General features: G+C 47.7%; 1 protein-coding gene across 2 annotated transcripts in view; it reads left to right on the forward strand.

The window, feature by feature from the left end:
* Positions 1–16,717, forward strand: part of CHRNB4 (cholinergic receptor nicotinic beta 4 subunit) — a 602,031-nt gene that overhangs the window by 152,156 nt on the left and 433,158 nt on the right. Inside the window, exon 1 of one of the 2 annotated variants that reach the window (XM_069624422.1) lies at positions 11,563–11,644. The exons of the other annotated variant lie outside the window; for it this stretch is intronic. The gene's annotated coding sequence lies outside the window, so the exon portion shown is untranslated. Of the gene's footprint in view, positions 1–11,562; positions 11,645–16,717 lie in introns of those variants that run through there. 2 annotated transcript variants of the gene reach the window in all.

The following is a 16,717-nucleotide window of genomic DNA, read 5'->3' on the forward strand; positions in this document are numbered from 1 at the left end:
TGTGGTTTCCCTTTGACAGTTTACAATACCCTAGCTTGCATGTCCAATGGATCATGCAAGGCTGAGGCATTTTGCTTCCCCAGCCTTGCATGGCCCATCAGTGATGGAACTGGGGTGCTGCAATTTAAATTGTCCGGAAAACAGTTCCTAGGCACCCCACTCCGAGAACGAACACGGCTAAATGACCTGTTCTTTGGGAAGGTACCCACTTGAGCGTCCGCAGCCACACTTTATCTCACTGTACCTTTCACAGAAGGGGAATATCCATTTGCATATCAGTCTTTGTCCCGCCCACATGGGCAGTCCAGCACCGAAATGCTATGGCAATTCTCTTCTGAACAAGAGTACCAACAGCATCCCCAGACATGTGTTTCAGCCTTGTTGGGTACCATCAGTGAGGTGGAGCTGTGCCTCTCTGAGCACAGTGAGCGAGAGGTCCACGTCTGGATGATCCTAGGAAACTTAGGGTGACTGAACCTAAGTCCCTTAAACAATCAAAAAATAGTCCATAGGCCCTCTGCGAGAACGAACACGGCTAAATGACCTGTTCTGTAAAATGTGTTTAGGGTGTGGTCTTGCACATCCCCACACATTCAGGGCTCTAGGAGTGACATTAGCATATTCAGGGCTCTAGGAGCAACATGAAGGAGGTGCATAAACCAAAAACCTCTCTCCGCTTCCTGGTTCCTGTTGCAAGCTGTGAAGGAGATAGAGGCCCATCGTGGCAGGTGGAGCCTGGATCGGGGACTATAAGTAAGAAAAAATATGTATATATGTATGTATGTATGCATGCGTGCATACAAGGGTTTGTGTCTGCATGTGTGCGCATAAATGAGAGTGTATGTTGCTTGGGTATGAACGAGAGAGTGTATGTATACTTTATTGATGCGTGTGTGAATGCGTATAGGAAGGTGATATGGGTGTGCGTGTGAATAACACAGTGAATGTCCCTGAATTAATGGTGGGAATGTGACATTTCATGAATGCGATGTGAATGTATCAGAATGAATGGTATATTAATGCTGCTGGGTATATTTGTATTAAATGGGATTTATAAAGCGCTTTCACCAAAGCACTATACATTATATTCAAAACAGTACCTAAAACAACTGTAAATGACAAGTAATGATCAAAAGTAGAGATGTAAAGAGTCAATTATTAGAGAAAGCCGAGAGGAGACAGGATTTCAGATGAGAACTGATGATATAGAGAAGGTGAGGATGAGATAAGAAAGAGAGTTCCAATGATTGGGAGCTACGAGTAAAAAGGAGAGAAAATGAATTGGGCACAGGGAGGTTTGGGAACAGAAAGACGATGTAGAGATTGAGAATTGAGAGAATGTGAAGGAAATGGGGATGATAGAGGAAAGATAAAATGGAGTGAGTCTATTGTAGATAATGAAGAGGAAGTGAAAAAGAAAATCAGTCATACGAGATAAAAGAAATAGAAAGGAGGGAAAAGTGATAGACAAGTATAATGGGAGTGAGACGTGAAGATGGATGGCATAGTGAAGAGAGGTAAGGTGGGCAGCGGGGATACCAAACAAAAACACAGAGAAGTAGTCAAAAATTAAAGAAAATAAGGGAGATGATGAGGAGTTTAGTAACTTGAAAGTAACTAATAGAATGTGTATGACAGATGCTGAAAAGACAGAAACGACAGAAACGAGCAATGTTAGAAATGGCTGAGGACAAATTGAGAGAGATGAGTCAAAAGTGAGACTGAGATTATGAGCGAATGAAGAGAAAGAGAGTTGAGAAGGAGGGAAAGAATGAAGAGCAGGTGGAGGTGGTGGTAGTCAGGGACGTCCTTTTGGGGTTTCCAGGGGTAGCAGCTGTTACCACTGACCCCCCCTCTGCTATCCCTAGACCTGCCTTTGCAACTACTGGGCCACTGGAGAAAGAGGCAGTGCTGTCAAAGGGGATGGATAGATGGTCTGACTAGTGGAGCAGGATTAGAGAGACATGAAGGAGTGTGGACGATGAAGCTGGCGATGAAGAGGTCAAGGACATTACCTTTCCTGTGTATGGGATCTTGCTTGTGCTGTGTGAGGTTCAGAATGTCGAGTAGGTAATGGGGATCTTCCTTAATGGACTTGGTTACTGGGTTATCAGGGATCTCGAAGTCACAGAGGAAGATGGTGTTGACGTACGTGAGAGACATGGTGATGACCAAGTCCCTGAAGTCTCTGATAAAGGAGGCGTTGGACTTGGGTGGTCTGTAGAAGAGGTGGAAGGTGAATGTGTTCACTGGGGAGATCAGGAAGTGGCAGGAGAGGTTTTTGAAAGAGCTGATGGTGGCAAAGTCCAGTTGGATGCATAACCATGATGCCATGCGGATGATGGTGAGGCCTCTGCCCATCCTGTTTGGACATTATTTGTAGAATGCTGTAAACAATGGAGATGAGGACGTCTATGATGTGGGTGGAGGTGGATGTCATCCAGTACTCGCTAATGGAGATGGCATTAAAGTCATGTGTGGTGATGAAGTCGGCGATGTCTGCTCCATGGATATTTGGATTAGCTGGTCAGATAGCACAGCAAGTAGATCGCTCGCTTTGGCATCCATGCAGAGCCTGCCGACATAGGTTCGAATCCCGGCAGGGCCAAACTCAGCCTTTCATCCTTCCAAACTCGATAAATGAGCACCACACACTGTGGGTAATAATAAGCAGCGCTCAGATGCCTCAGGGTTCGTAGCGCTATATAAATACAAATTATTATTATTATTATTATTATTGCAGAGCGGACATTGGTGAGCATCTGTTTTCGTGTAGTAATGGATGATGGGAGTGCTGATAGGGTCTATATTGACTTGGGTGAGGTTGCGCCCACGCAATTTCCATGATGTTGCAGGTGAACAGTGTGGCTGGTAATGAGGCGTTATGGTGTGCATCTGCTCTTGTGAGAGAGAGGTGAAAAACATATTCGAGGGAGCTTACCTAATGTTTGAAGAAAAGGAGTTCTGGTCCTGGGTCTTTCTGGTCTGAGGAGGTCCAGGCAGGAATTGCCCTTCTCTTCGTCTGCCTTTTTCTTCAGTTTGCTTCGGACACCGGGCAAGAGATGCACTGTGATCTAACAGTTAAGAAATGAAATGAAGGGGCCGAGCTAGGAAGGTAGATAGGCCTCAGATCACCAGCTCATCGACTGCATCAAATTCCTCATATGCCCACACATACCTTCATTCCTGGATTTTAGAATAGGTTAAAGTAGGCTTGTCGCTGGTATACAGCCATTCTATACCAGCGTTCACACTGTCAGTTTATGGCAACTGGGATAGCCTGGTCATTGTAATAGGCCCAGGGAGGCCCTGGGCAAGGAGTACGTCCACTCCCTCGTTGGTGTTGCAACTGGCCTCACCTAAGAAGAGGCGTGCCCGTTTATTATTTACCATGCCATCATGTCCACTCTGCGTTACATCACAGACACTATAACATCCCTTACCAACTACAAATAAATAGCATAACAACGTCAACATTTAGTATACTTGTGCAAATCATGTAGCAAAGTATTTTCCAGCAGCCTTACCCCTTCTTTCAGTCATTCTACATCAGGAAATAATGCAGCCTCGCAGGCAGCCCCCTATGTTACCTCTTTGTGTATCTCCCAACCAGGCTCTGGCCATCTACCTTAACTTGGACCAACAGGATTCAATGATCTGCACCGTTCTCGCCTCCATCATCAGGTGTATGGTTGTTATTGCCACCACAATTCTAAATGTTTGAGTCATATTCCCCATTTCCGCTCGGACCAGCTGCAGTACCTCTTCACTCTGCCCCAAGCTCTGACCACGGACCCTTTTTTCCGGGTAATCACCCCTGGAGCCACCTCTTGAAGGAAATCGAATTTTTGGGTGATTTTCCTGTTACACAACAATGCTGTGTCTCCCACCTGTATCTGGGATGGCGTCAAACATCTGCACTCACTGTCATTCTTAGCTCTTTGCTTGTTGCTGACCATCGACACATCTATATACACTGTTTCTCTTGAGCAGTGTTCAAGGATAGACGATCAGACTTTCCGTTGTAGCAATGCCTCTGCCAGTGACACTCCTGTCGACGTATGAGGCTGCGTCTTGTATGCCTTAATGAATGTTGTTAGCACTTTCTCTAGGGATGTATCTTCCTCCAGTGCAATTCTGAACATCTTTGTTAGGTGTGCACATAAACCACTCCACATCTCCATTTGCCCTTGGGCAACATGTTCAATGTCATGACCCTCCAAAAACGAGTTGAATCCTGTTCCTTGAAATGGAGGACCATTTTCCATCTTCGCGGATTGTGGCAAACCATGAGCCACAAAGATGTCCACTATGACAGGTATTACCACATCTGCTGCTGTAGAACTCATCAGTCGCACAACAGGATATCTTGAGAGTTCATCGAGAACCACTAAGAAGTGTCTTTGTTTTTTGGATGGTTCCGAAAACCATGCTCAGAGTATGCCGCGGTGCACCTGCTCTCTTGGGTGTCTGTATCAGTGGGGGCTTTTGAGCAGTGTTGGTTGACTGGCACCATTTGCATGGTGCTAAGTCCACATGCCTTTAACTCAGGAAACCACACTTTTTCCAAGGCATGCTTTGGTTTAACTCGCCCTTTGGTGACACGTGCAAGCTCTGTCAAGGACAGTCAGAATAGGTGCAGGAGGAATCACTATACTTGTGCTGCATAGTAACATCCCTTCAGCACCAACCGGGAGTTCTGCCCTCACCCTCCAGAGTCCTTTCATGAACGTTTGAGTGGCAGGTGTACACTAGCCATTGTCCGCCCATAGTGTTCTCCACTCGCGATTCAGCCAGTGACTTAGGTGGTGCAAACATTTGTATAGCTTCTAGTTTCTGAAGATCAGCCGATATCGATATTGGAATACAAATCCAAAGAACTGAACCTTTCTTTGCAAAAATCGACCCTTACTTCTTAACTGCAGGAATATCACTTTCAGTCGTTTTAGGTGCTCCTTTTCGGTATTGGCACATTTAAACACATTATCGCTCACGTTTATCACTCCTTGAAGTCCGGGCAGCACTCCCCTCACTGCATGTTGGAGTACCTCTGCAGCTGAAGATACACCATAAGGTAATCTTTTATATCGAAACCGGCTGCTGTGTGACACGAATGTAGTTATCACTCTCCAGTCTTGGTGCAGTGGAATTTGATGGTATCCAGACTGCAGGTCTATGGGGGAGGACGCTTTGGCCTTAAGGAGATCTGCCAAGATGTCATCAAGGGTCGGCATTGGGTGACACTCGCTTTTTATTGCGCAATTTGGGATCTGCATGTTCACACAGATGTGCACGGCTCCTGGCTCTTAGGGTTTTGTTGCAATTACAATTGGGGACACCTATGGCATAGGGCCATCAATCCTTTTAATAATGTCCCTCATTTCTAGCGTTAAATCTCCTCTTCCACATTCTTTCATAAATGAAATGGTATATGTCTATGCAGCAGTGCAGTAGGTTGAATTTTATCCTCAATGTGCAAGCACACCTCTTGAGCCCTATGACATCCAAACCCTGGGGAGATGTCACAGAACTCACCACGGAGGCTGTCCATATCCTTTACATGTGTACAATGAAAGCAAAATGTACCAACCCCAAAAGATTTCACCATATTACTGCTCAAGAGAGAATCGGTAGCAGCCAACGTGACATTAAACGTCGCCAGAATGGATATGTGGTCATGCACCACATGTGTGAAGAAAGGCCCTTCCAACAGCGATGGATTCTTTCCTCCATATGTAAAAATCTTGATCTTTGGAACCACCAATGGTGGCAGAGTTGACAGCCTCTGCCAATGTCAGATGTCACTACGTTAATGGATGCACCTGTGTCAATAAGCACATGAACCATGGTGGACACAATCTGCACTGCACAATGTGGTTGTCTTTGCTTCCCAGCTGACTATTCAGAAAAGGTTGTGATGAAAAACACATCTTCAGTGTCAAAGGTTTCTTCCCCCTTCCCATCTCCTTGGAATGTCCTGGGAAATGACAGCCGCTCTTGCCTGGCGAATCCTTGTTTGAATCAGTAACTTCTGGAATGGAGTGGGTGGACATACTGCGCGGCACATGCTGACGCAGTGATTCATCTTGCCACATCTTCCACATTGTCTTCACGTTGCTGGGCATCCCTGGCGGTGTGGAAGTTGTCCACCACATTGTTCACATGATAACTTTGATGATTCCTGACACTACTGCTGTTGAGGCCTGGAGCTAGTTCTCACACTTTCGCTGGGGTTCTTGGAAGGTGCCATCTTCACAGCATGGGCCGTCTCAATCTTCATGCCTTTTTTTAACTGCATCTTCTATGAGTGTTGTCCTATTGTTAGCCAGCTCTTGGGTCCTTCCCAGCCCCAATATGCGAATTAGTGGCAGGCATGGTTCTTTTAGTATTTGTTTTCACAACTGCGAAAAGTGTCACTTCTGGATTATGTGAAATCTGATTTCACCTTCTTCGTCCTGGAGCACAGACATGGAGGCCAGGTGACGTAATCTGGTGTAGAGCACAACCAACGACTCCCTCATGTACTGTTGTGCTTGAAGCAACTGAAAGAATTCATAGTCAATGTGGTGTAAATTGATCAGAGCACCTTCATATCAGCATACGATCCGTTGCCATGAGAGAGCATTTTGAAAAGGCAATGAGCTTCTCTGCCAGCATAAAAAAATAGCACTGAGCGTCCGGTATTATCATCTCAAACGTTGGCAGCTGCAAAAAACATGTCCAGTCTTTCACAGCAGAGGGCCCACCGATGCCCCAGCATGCCTGGCCCTGGCGTGCCAGCTATATCAAATTCTGGGACCGGCCTTCTATGGAAAGGCTGGGGGGACCTTTTGATGTACAGTTCAGATCGACGCCCTCGATGCCACTGGTCCATAGATGATGACGCGTCATCCTCCTCTTCTCCAATTCTTTGCCTCACATCACTCCTCTGATGGGACATTTCTGATAGCTTCCAGACAGTGATACACGGGCACTCTACAATAGCAGAGCTGCTCCCACCACCACTTGTAAACAGAAGACTCCAGAATCCAAAAGCAGGTCACCTGTTATCACTGCCAAACACTACAGTCGTCTATGGCAGTTATGTGAAGTGCCTAAGACTGGAGTCCTGGTCATTCAGGGAGTGGTGTTGCTAGGTCTGGAAAAGATCCAGGGCTACGCTAATGTCGGGCCTGTCGGGACTCGGGGCTAGCTAGCCTTTTGGTTTTAGCCCCTAAGCTTCTATCTGGGACAACAACCAAAAGACCCAGGCCCCCCAGTCCCCCTCTAGCAACGGTCTTCTGGGATGGAATGACACCACCCTGCAGCCTATATCAGAGGGCCCTTGTGTGCCAGGGGTATTAGCTCCTCCAGAATGTCTTTATACACAAGGAATGTGCACACTTCTCCTTTGTGCCGCAGCAGGCAGCACTCCAATATCTAGCAAAAGAGATTCCTGCTTCTTCATCTGCCAGACATCGGGCCGGGCTGCGCTCTGGAATGTGTGCGCGCGCTCAGATGGAGTCTGCACTCTCTGGACACCTCACAGTGGCACTTCCGACCGACACCAGGTCCGACGCAAGCACCTCGTCACCAAATGTTATAGGCCTGGGAGAGGCCCGGGTCAAGGAGTACATGCACTCACTAGTTAGTGTTGCAATGGGCCCCTCCGAAGAAGAGGCGTGCCCTTTTATTATTTCCCATGACATCCTGTCTGCTCTGCGTTACACTATAACAGTCATCATATCGCAGTTCTGCTTGGCTCAGGGCACAGGCTTGCCTATTGATATTGATATTTTATTTCTATCGGGATCGTACACAAGTGTTTCAGAGCGCGACAAAGCAAGGGAGGGGAACAGGGGAGAACAAAACAACGCTCTTACTAGGCCCAGTGACATTGACAGTGCTGAAAGTGGGCCGGGGCCTGCCGGGGCTGGGCCCCGGCAGTTACCAAAAAGTGGGACTGAGCCGGGGCCCTGCCGGGGCCCCGTCCTACCGCAAGATTGGCGGGATGCATTATCCCGTCGTGGCCGCAGCCGCGACGGGAGATGCGCCTGCAATGAAGTCAGGCAAGCTGACAGAAGTGGCAGCCAGCCACAGCGACGCTGTGACTGGCTGCCACTTCCGTCAGTCACAGTAACTGCATCTGGTGACCCCTCGCGCGAGAGGTCACCAGAGGCAGTTACTGTCCCTTTGTTTCCCCAGGTCGCCGAGGCGTCTTTAACCCTCGGCGAACCTGGGGATTCCTCGACATATTTCGAGGTTTATAAAAGATGGCTTTGAAAGTACACATTTCAAGCATCTTTTATAAAGCTTTGCCGACGGACAATTTTGTCCATAGTCAAAGCTTTATAAAAGATGGCTTGAATTGTGTACTTTCAAAGCCATCTTTTATAAAAACGAAATGTTTAAAAAAGATGGCCTGAAAACTAGTCAAACCGTAGGGCATACACACAAATATATATAAATGTTATATATTTGTGTGCTTACCTTACTATGGTTTGTGTACTATGCAAGCCATCTTTTCTAAACATAGAAATATGTAACATATTTCTATGTTTAGAAAAGATGGCTTGCATAGTACACAAACCATAGTAAGGTACGCACACAAATATATAACATTTATATATATTTGTGTGTATAGCCTACGATTTGCGTACTTTTTAGGCCACGCCTCTCCCACAAACCACGCCCCCAAATGAGGGCCCCCCAAATGAGGGCCCCACTTAAAGCCATGGACATTGAGAATGCGCAAGTACATGGGAGAGGGGGAGGGGAGGGGAAAAGTGCATGGAAGGGGGAGAAGTGGAAAGTGTGGAGCAAAGGAGAAACAGATAAATAATAATAAATAAATAATAAAGGCAACAAACGGTGGTAGTGCAGCCAACAAGTGGCAAGTGCTGGGTTTAAGGCAGCAGACAGGGTAGGTCTGATAAATGCAGGAAGAAAAAGGAGGGGCTGTATGGGTAAAGATACAGACCCCAGTGCTAGGGGTGGCCTAGAGGCAGTGCGGGAGGGTGGCAGAGTGAGCAGGTACCTGGGCCCGGAGGACAGAGGGTGGCCAGGTGCAGGGTGCCAAGAGAGAACAGATCAGCAGGGGAGAGGGGGAGCGAAGGCAGAAGCAAAGTGGAAGGTCTTGAGGTGCTTCCGGAACCGGAGATTGTTCTTCTCAAGTTTTAGAGTGGCAGGGAGGCTGTTCCAGTGGGAGGCCCCAGCCAAAGACCGAGATCTACCCCCAGTTTGTTTCTTTGAAAAACGACTGACCCTGAGGGAGTTGGAGGTAGAGGAGCGAAGGGTTCGAGAGGGAAGGTATTTGCGGAGGGATAGCTGAAGGTATTTTGGACCCAGGCCCCAGAAAGCCTTGTGGACAATGCAGAGAGTTTTGAATTTAATCCTTGCATCCACTGGGAGACAATGGAGAGATTTCAGAGCTGGAGAGATACGATCCCAGGGCTTGAGGCCAAGGACAAGTTTTGTAGACCTGTTCTAGATTTAGTTGCAGAGGGCAGAGAGTAGAGGCAGGTAGATTTAGAAAGAGCTGTTGTGCCTAAGAGTCGGGGGTTGCTGTTGTAAGCAGGGGAGCTTGGGTGCAGTGGCATTATTACCTCTGGTGCTCCCAGTCCACAAAAGGATGGGCTGGGTGCACCAAAGGTGTGACACCAGTGAGCGCCAGCACTCAGACACAGCAGGCAGCCCTTTCATTCAAGGAGCCGCGTTGTTAAAAACCATGGGCTCCTTGGTTGAAAGGTCTGCCTGCTGCTGATGACACTTTACTCAGGAGCAGGAGTACCTGACAATGTGAGGGCAGGGTCTGGTAATCTGTATTTTATTGAAGAACAAGAAATGCCTAACAAAGAAAGAAATAACAGAGTGGAGGCATTCGTTGGGAAAGGCGACTTTTACAAAAAACCATTGCTAGACTGAATAATGTAGACCAGATGATTAAGGGCTAAGAGTGGGACATATACAGGAATGGGGAGAGTTTGATAGAATATATACATTTTTCCATTACGAGCCTAATGCTAGAATTTACATAATTACAAGTTACATAGAGAAGTTCTCGGACATTTGACTGGCAATAGCGTGTGTAGCTCTGCATTTCATCATTTGGTGACAATCTCTGACAATCAATCACTGGCAATAGTGTAACAGGCCATTTCAATGCAATAAGTGCACTGGTGTGAGTACCTGTGCATTTGATGGCAAATGGTGTGTGTCCCAGCCCAGATCATTTCATGGCACTCTCTAGCAAATGTTGTATTTGGTTGTTTGATGATCATTTCTGGCAAGTGTATGAGGTCCTGGATATTTATGGCAATACCTGTCAATGCACCCAGTCATTGGACAAATGATGGTTCTACACCTACAGTGTCCACTTCCCTATGCAGTTACTTTCTCATATTACAAACAGACAGACACACACACACACACACAAAAGCACAACTGTGCAGTAACATGCCTGTGGCACACATATATTGCTGTGCCGTTACACTTCTATGATATATTCAGCTCCTGTGCAGTTTCACTCCAACACACACAAAGACCCATGAATCTAGCGATTCTATTACACAATTCCCCGTGCAGTTACACTGTTATAACCCACACAGACCTATGCACAAACATTTGTGTAACTCGTCACACTCAAACATAGAGATATCCTTGCAGAGTGTAATGAAGTCCCCTGCCTGTTTTAGGGGGTTATGGATAGGGTGATTAAGGGGGGCGGGTGCTGCTACACGCTATGTGATACAGGACTCAGAGGTGGCATGGTGGTATCCCCTAATCTAATGTACCCTACACTCACCTGTGAGCTTGTCATGGACTTGTCACAAGGGCCTAACTGTCAACGAGATCAGTTCAACTTGTAGAGTTGCAGGGAGATGGGAGGACGAGGAAGGTTCCTTTCACTGGTGGACAGTGGAGGTCCTGAGTTATCCATTGTGGGATTGCACTGGTGAGGCACCTCCATCATATCAAACAAAGTGGAGACACTTGCTTTGAAGGTTTGATGGTTTATGGCGGGGATATACACTGAATGGGGCACTCGCCAACCACCACCCTAAGCTGTGGGATTTCGACATGCCTCACTTAGCCCCAAGTTCTCCTTGCGTAATGGCAAGGGAATCCCATGGATAAATGCACCCAAGATCACAGGCGTACAACTCCGAGGAGAAACAAATGGCTGTGTAATGATTGTTTAAAATTACTTTGAAAGGCGCTAAGCCCCCTCAGCAACAGCAGGCATGGAATTCTCGATGTGGAACTCTGAGGTGGTCATTGTTGCTGCGTGACTCCAGGACACGGGGAAACGACAGAGCCCACAGGGGGATGCCCAACTAGGGCAGTGTTTAACGAGCCCTGCTGAGGCAGTTTCTCGTGGAGCCGGCTCAGCCGGACACCCTTTATTCTGGTTCACTGGTGGCTAGATCATTATTTATTCGGCTTTCAAGAGGTACGCCTATTTTAAAGTCTAACCGTTCTATCCCTTCAGCCTAGAGGCAAATGGTATCGCCTGCACTGTTGCGCAGCCAAGGTGACGTGGGCTGTCATAGGCTGAGACATTGTGACACGCCTCTGGGAAGAAAGACTAATAACCAAGGAGCTCCTGCTGCGGACAAGTCACTGCTTAGGGGTGAACAGGACTCGGAACACAAGAGGGTGAGGGGTGAGTAAATAAAGCAAAGGAAACAAACTGAATTGAACACAAACTTTATAATACTGTAAATACCAGTTCCCCTTCCTCATTACCCTCATCCATATTCCTGTTTGACCCTGTCAGACCGCACCTCAATTCCAATCCAATTTTCTCCTGCTCCCCCAAATATTCAGCACACTGTCAGTGCTCCCACTCTTTTCCAATCTCCCTCCCCTTGCACTCCCCATACTCCATATCTCGTTACCAAAGACCTCCCCACTCCAAACCCTTTCTTGCCCCATACCCTAATCCAACCATCCACCCTATGGCCCATCCTTATCTTTCCACCCCATTCCAATCAACCTACCACTTTTTTCTTCCCATCCCAATCACTGTTCTTCCAGTCCTCCCCCATCCACTAGTCACAATCCCTCGTTCCATGCATGCACATCATCCCATTCCACTCCCCTCTACTCCTCCCTTCAGAATCCCCACTTCAGACTGACTTCTCCAACTCTACTCTCCTACTCACACCCCTTGCCCAACTTCCTCTCTCCATACTCATCCTCTGTCTCCAAACCTCCTTGTGCCTTCACACCCCTATCCTATCCCCTCTCCCCACGTGCCCCTTTCACCAACTGCTCCATTCCGCTCTCCACTGAGGTAGTGCCCTCCCACACTCGGAATTGCCATTCCCTCTTCCTCCAATCCTACCTCTGGCAATAATCCCTCATATTTCCTCACAGCGCTACTTAGATTAATTGCTCACCATTTCCCTTTCAATTTTTCTACTTATGCATTCCAGTGCACAAAACCAACTACTCCTGCTCCATTACCCCTTCTCCCACTCAAACCCTAACCCAATCCTTTCCTACTCATGACCTCCTTCATCCCTTATATCCAACCCTTCCATCCTACACTCTTAGACTCTACAACCCTGTTTCACCAATTAGCCACAGGACAAACTCTTCTCCCACTTTGCCACTTAGTCCAACTCGCTCCTCCATGTAACCATCTGCCCCCTCTCGCAACACCTGCAAATCTGGAAATTCTGATGGAACCTTTGGCTTCACTCTCCAAGAAAGATACCTTCTATGTTTCCCCAGATTTGAAATAATCAGCTTTCCAGGCCACAAAAGGTGAACTGATGGTGGCACAACCAGGACCCACTTTAACCCATCTTTCACCATAGGACGAATAGTGGATGCTTTACCCTATGGTCTGGGGACAATGCTTCTACAGGTACAGACAAAGGGACACCTAGCACCAGGGGCATAGGCAAGCCATGCCCCTAATGAAATAGAGCAACAGTTTTCTCAAATAGAACGAGATGTTCTAGTGATTTTGGGAGGATGCTGCCACTTCCATGTTTATATTTTTGAACATTCAGGGCAGATGGTCACTGACCAAAAGTCACTGCTCCCAATAATGGAGATAACAAGGGGGGTCCTGGGAGACTCTCTGCCAGACATGAGTCCTGGTTACAAGAGCCTTACCCATAGTCTTTAGCTCACTATCTTTCACAGAGAAGAAATATCTCAAACATATCAGTCTTTGTCCTGCCCTGGGGCAGTCCAGCACCGAAATGCTAGGCAATTCTCCTCTGAACAAGAGTACCAACAGCAACCCCAGACACACGTGTTTCGGTCTGGTTGAACCTCATCAGTAGGGTGTAGCTGTGCCTCTCTAAGAATAGTGAGCAAGGGGTCCACGTCTGGATTCTCCTAGTACGTATGGAGTGCAGCGGGGCTCAACTGCCAACAGGAAGTGAGCGTTATCTCCTTCAATTAGAGGGCCATGATGTGCACCTTCGGTATCATGCACAGTCTGAAAACCCTGCCGACTACCTGTTTGCAAGAGAGACTGATGCTGAGACAGTTCACAGATCTCACAAAGGAGCATGTATTTGTAATCACCCGAGCATTGATTCCTGGGCCCATGTCGCTCGAAGAAATTATACCTGGATGTGGTGAAGGATGCCATAGGATACAGAAGTTCGAGAGAATTTCTGGCAACACAAGGGCACAGGAAGGAAAAGGCAAAATCGGCCCTGCCAAGGCTATGGGAAGATAAAGGCAGAGTTGCCTTTTTATTGTTGTATTTTTGTATTTGCAATTGGGTTTTATAGAGTGCAGGTATCGATCCATGGCATCACAGCACTGTTTCGCCTCAGGGGCTTGTATTTAGAGATACTAGGATTGTCATACCCACTTTGCTGATTGAAAGTAGATCAACATAGTACACAAAATGCATCAAGGGATGGCCAACACTAAGGTCAGACCATGTGAGAAGATGATATTTCAAAAGGTGTAGCGCTGGGAAAATGCCTCATGTGCCAGGCTACGGGTTGCTTGTACCTGCACTGCTCCAATTGCTACATTCAAAAAAAGTGATGGTCCCCGAAAACCGGTGTGCATGGACTTTGGAACGCTGCATGCTGGACCTGGATGAGTATTCCAGACATCCAGGTGTTGAATTCACACTGTCTGGTGGTAGGGTATTGATTTCCTCTCATGTAAAGTGTTAGAAGCCCATGGAATTGGACAATGTCCCGCCCTTTCAGTGTAGAGACTTTCTATAATCCCTGCATAGTTTTGGTACTGTAGAGAAACCCCTCACCACTCACACCAGAGAAAATACAACCCACTAGGAAAAAAGGCCCCGCACACCTTTGCAAGGAGAACAACGTTTATTCTCATAAAAAACAAGTACCCGATAGCAAAGGACTCTGCTGCCACGGAGCACCCTGCCAAAATCAACATGGGCGATAGCTTATAAAGGAGAAAAGCATCACAACTGACATACATCACATAGGTTACACATCAATGCAGCTGGTTGGTTCGACCCTATTCATAAGCGGCCTCCTGTCCGTCTTCTTCCACGTGGGGTTCTTCTTAGCGCTTCATCGGGTGCACAGCTCTTAATTGGCAATTCAAAGTACAAATCATCGCATGCCCTATCTGTGGCCTAATGGGCACGTGGTACTGCAGACATGGGCGCAGAGGCTACTTTCGTGGTCACACTATCTTACTAACCCCAGTTCGAACCCAGACGCGTCAGCGCGGTTCCAGTTCTTCTCGCCCCAGGCTTAAATGTTTTACATTCCCTCCCTGGCAACTTGTAGCACAAATCACAGGGGCCTGGGATATTCTGATGTGATTTTTCTGATAAATTGCCGATCTAATACCTTTATGGTCAGTGGTCTGGGGCGGACCCCCACTCTGGAATGTTGGGGTCTTGTCACAGGGGCATCTGGGCACTATATCTTAGGATTTGGGCTGGGGAAGGTCAGAGGTTTATACCCTCCTTGTGGTATAGCTGCTCACAGGGAACACTCTGCCCCCTCATTGCCTTGTAGGGCACAATCTTTCTGAGTTACACGTGCTGTTAGTATGAGACAATGAGAGGTTTATGAATCCCCATGGATTTGGTCTTCCCCACTGCTGCCCAAGCTGAAACCTGCTCCTGCATTCACCCAAGTATTTCGATGTTTCACGCCTTGGCCTACTGCCCTGGCTACAGCGCAGCAGCAGGCCTCGATTTCAAGATGGCTTCTGTTTTCTAAGATGGCGTTTCATTTTCTAGTGCACTCTACACCCAGTCACATAATAATCTACCTATAATGCAGCTTCTATTAACACCCCCAACCCCTACAACCTTCCCAAGCACCTACAACACACTGTTAGGCCTCTGCCGCATTTGGAACCGCTTTCATCTCTAAAACTCAGGACATTCTGTCCTCTCTCTCTTCCTCTCCCTCCCCTCCCCAAACCTCTGGCCCTTCTTCGGCCACCTCTCCTCCTCCTTCTCTGCCTTTCCCCTGTTCTCCCCAGACAAGGTTTCTAGACAAGTCTGATCTATGAAAGTCTCGTCAAAACAGGTTCACCGCTGCTCCTCCAAAACCATCAAGGACCACATTGCCACCCTGGCTTCTGCTCTGGCTGACTTCTGCAACCACTCCGTCACTACTGGAGTCTTCCCTTCCCCCCTGAAGCACTCCCTTGTGCACCCTCTTAAGAAACCCTCTGCCGACCCTTCCTGCCTGGCTAACTATCGCCCAATCTCCATCACTCCTTTCCTGGGCAAACTCCTGGAAAAGCTGGCCATCTCCCAGCTCAATATTCACACTGAATCTGTTGGTTGTCTCCATGAACATCAGTCTGGCTTCAGAGCTGGCAGAAGCACGTAAACTGCTCTCGTGAACATCCATGAAAACCTGCTCTCCAATCCTGATTCCAACACCCCCTGTGTCCTCATCTTACTTGATCTCTCTTCTGCCTCTGACACCTCAACCGTCTCGATAACCTGGTTATCACTGATCAAGCCCTGGCTTGGCTGACTTCTTTCCTCTCTGATTGAACATCCCAGGTCCAACTTGGGTCCTCCCTCTCTTCTATCTCTATCTCTACTTGTTGTGTTCCCCAGGGATCTAACCTCTCTCCCTGGCTGTTCAACCAATACCTGGCACTTCTTGCCCACCGCATTGCCGCTCTCTGCCCCAACTTTCAGTGCTATGCGGACAACACTGAACTCATTTTCAGGCTCCCTTCCACCACCTCTTCTCCTTCTCTCATCTCTGACTGTCTGTCTGCTATACAGGAGTGGTGTGCCGCCAATGAGCTCTGCCTTAATGCCAGTAAGACTGAGATACTCCTCATCGGCACACCTGCTCCCTCTTTTAATGTCACTCTCTGGCCGGTCTCCCTTGGCCCTTTTCGTGCGCCCACCTGTGAGGCTAAAAACCTTGGGGTCATCTTCGACTCCACACTCTCCTTCTCTCCTCACACCTCTGACATCTCCAAGAAGTCACACTACCAGCTGCACCTCCTCAGAGGTATTCTTCCTTTCCTCTCCTTCCCCCAGACACTCACTGTCTCCAGAGCTCTGGTTCTCTCTAGGCTGAATTGTTGCAACAGGCTCTTTTTAAATCTGCCTGCTTCTACACTCCGCCCTCTGCAACTCATCCAGAACAGGACTGCGAGACTTGTCCTTGGCCTCAAGCCCAGGGATCGTATCTCTCCATGACTGAAATTGCTGCACTGGCTCCCAGTGTCGGCGAGGATTATGTTCAAAACCCTCTGCATTGTCCATAAGGCCTTCTGG

This window comes from Ambystoma mexicanum, chromosome 11, assembly GCF_040938575.1.
Source record: "Ambystoma mexicanum isolate Mex_15411 chromosome 11, UKY_AmexF1_1, whole genome shotgun sequence".
In the NCBI taxonomy this organism is placed as follows: domain Eukaryota; kingdom Metazoa; phylum Chordata; class Amphibia; order Caudata; family Ambystomatidae; genus Ambystoma; species Ambystoma mexicanum.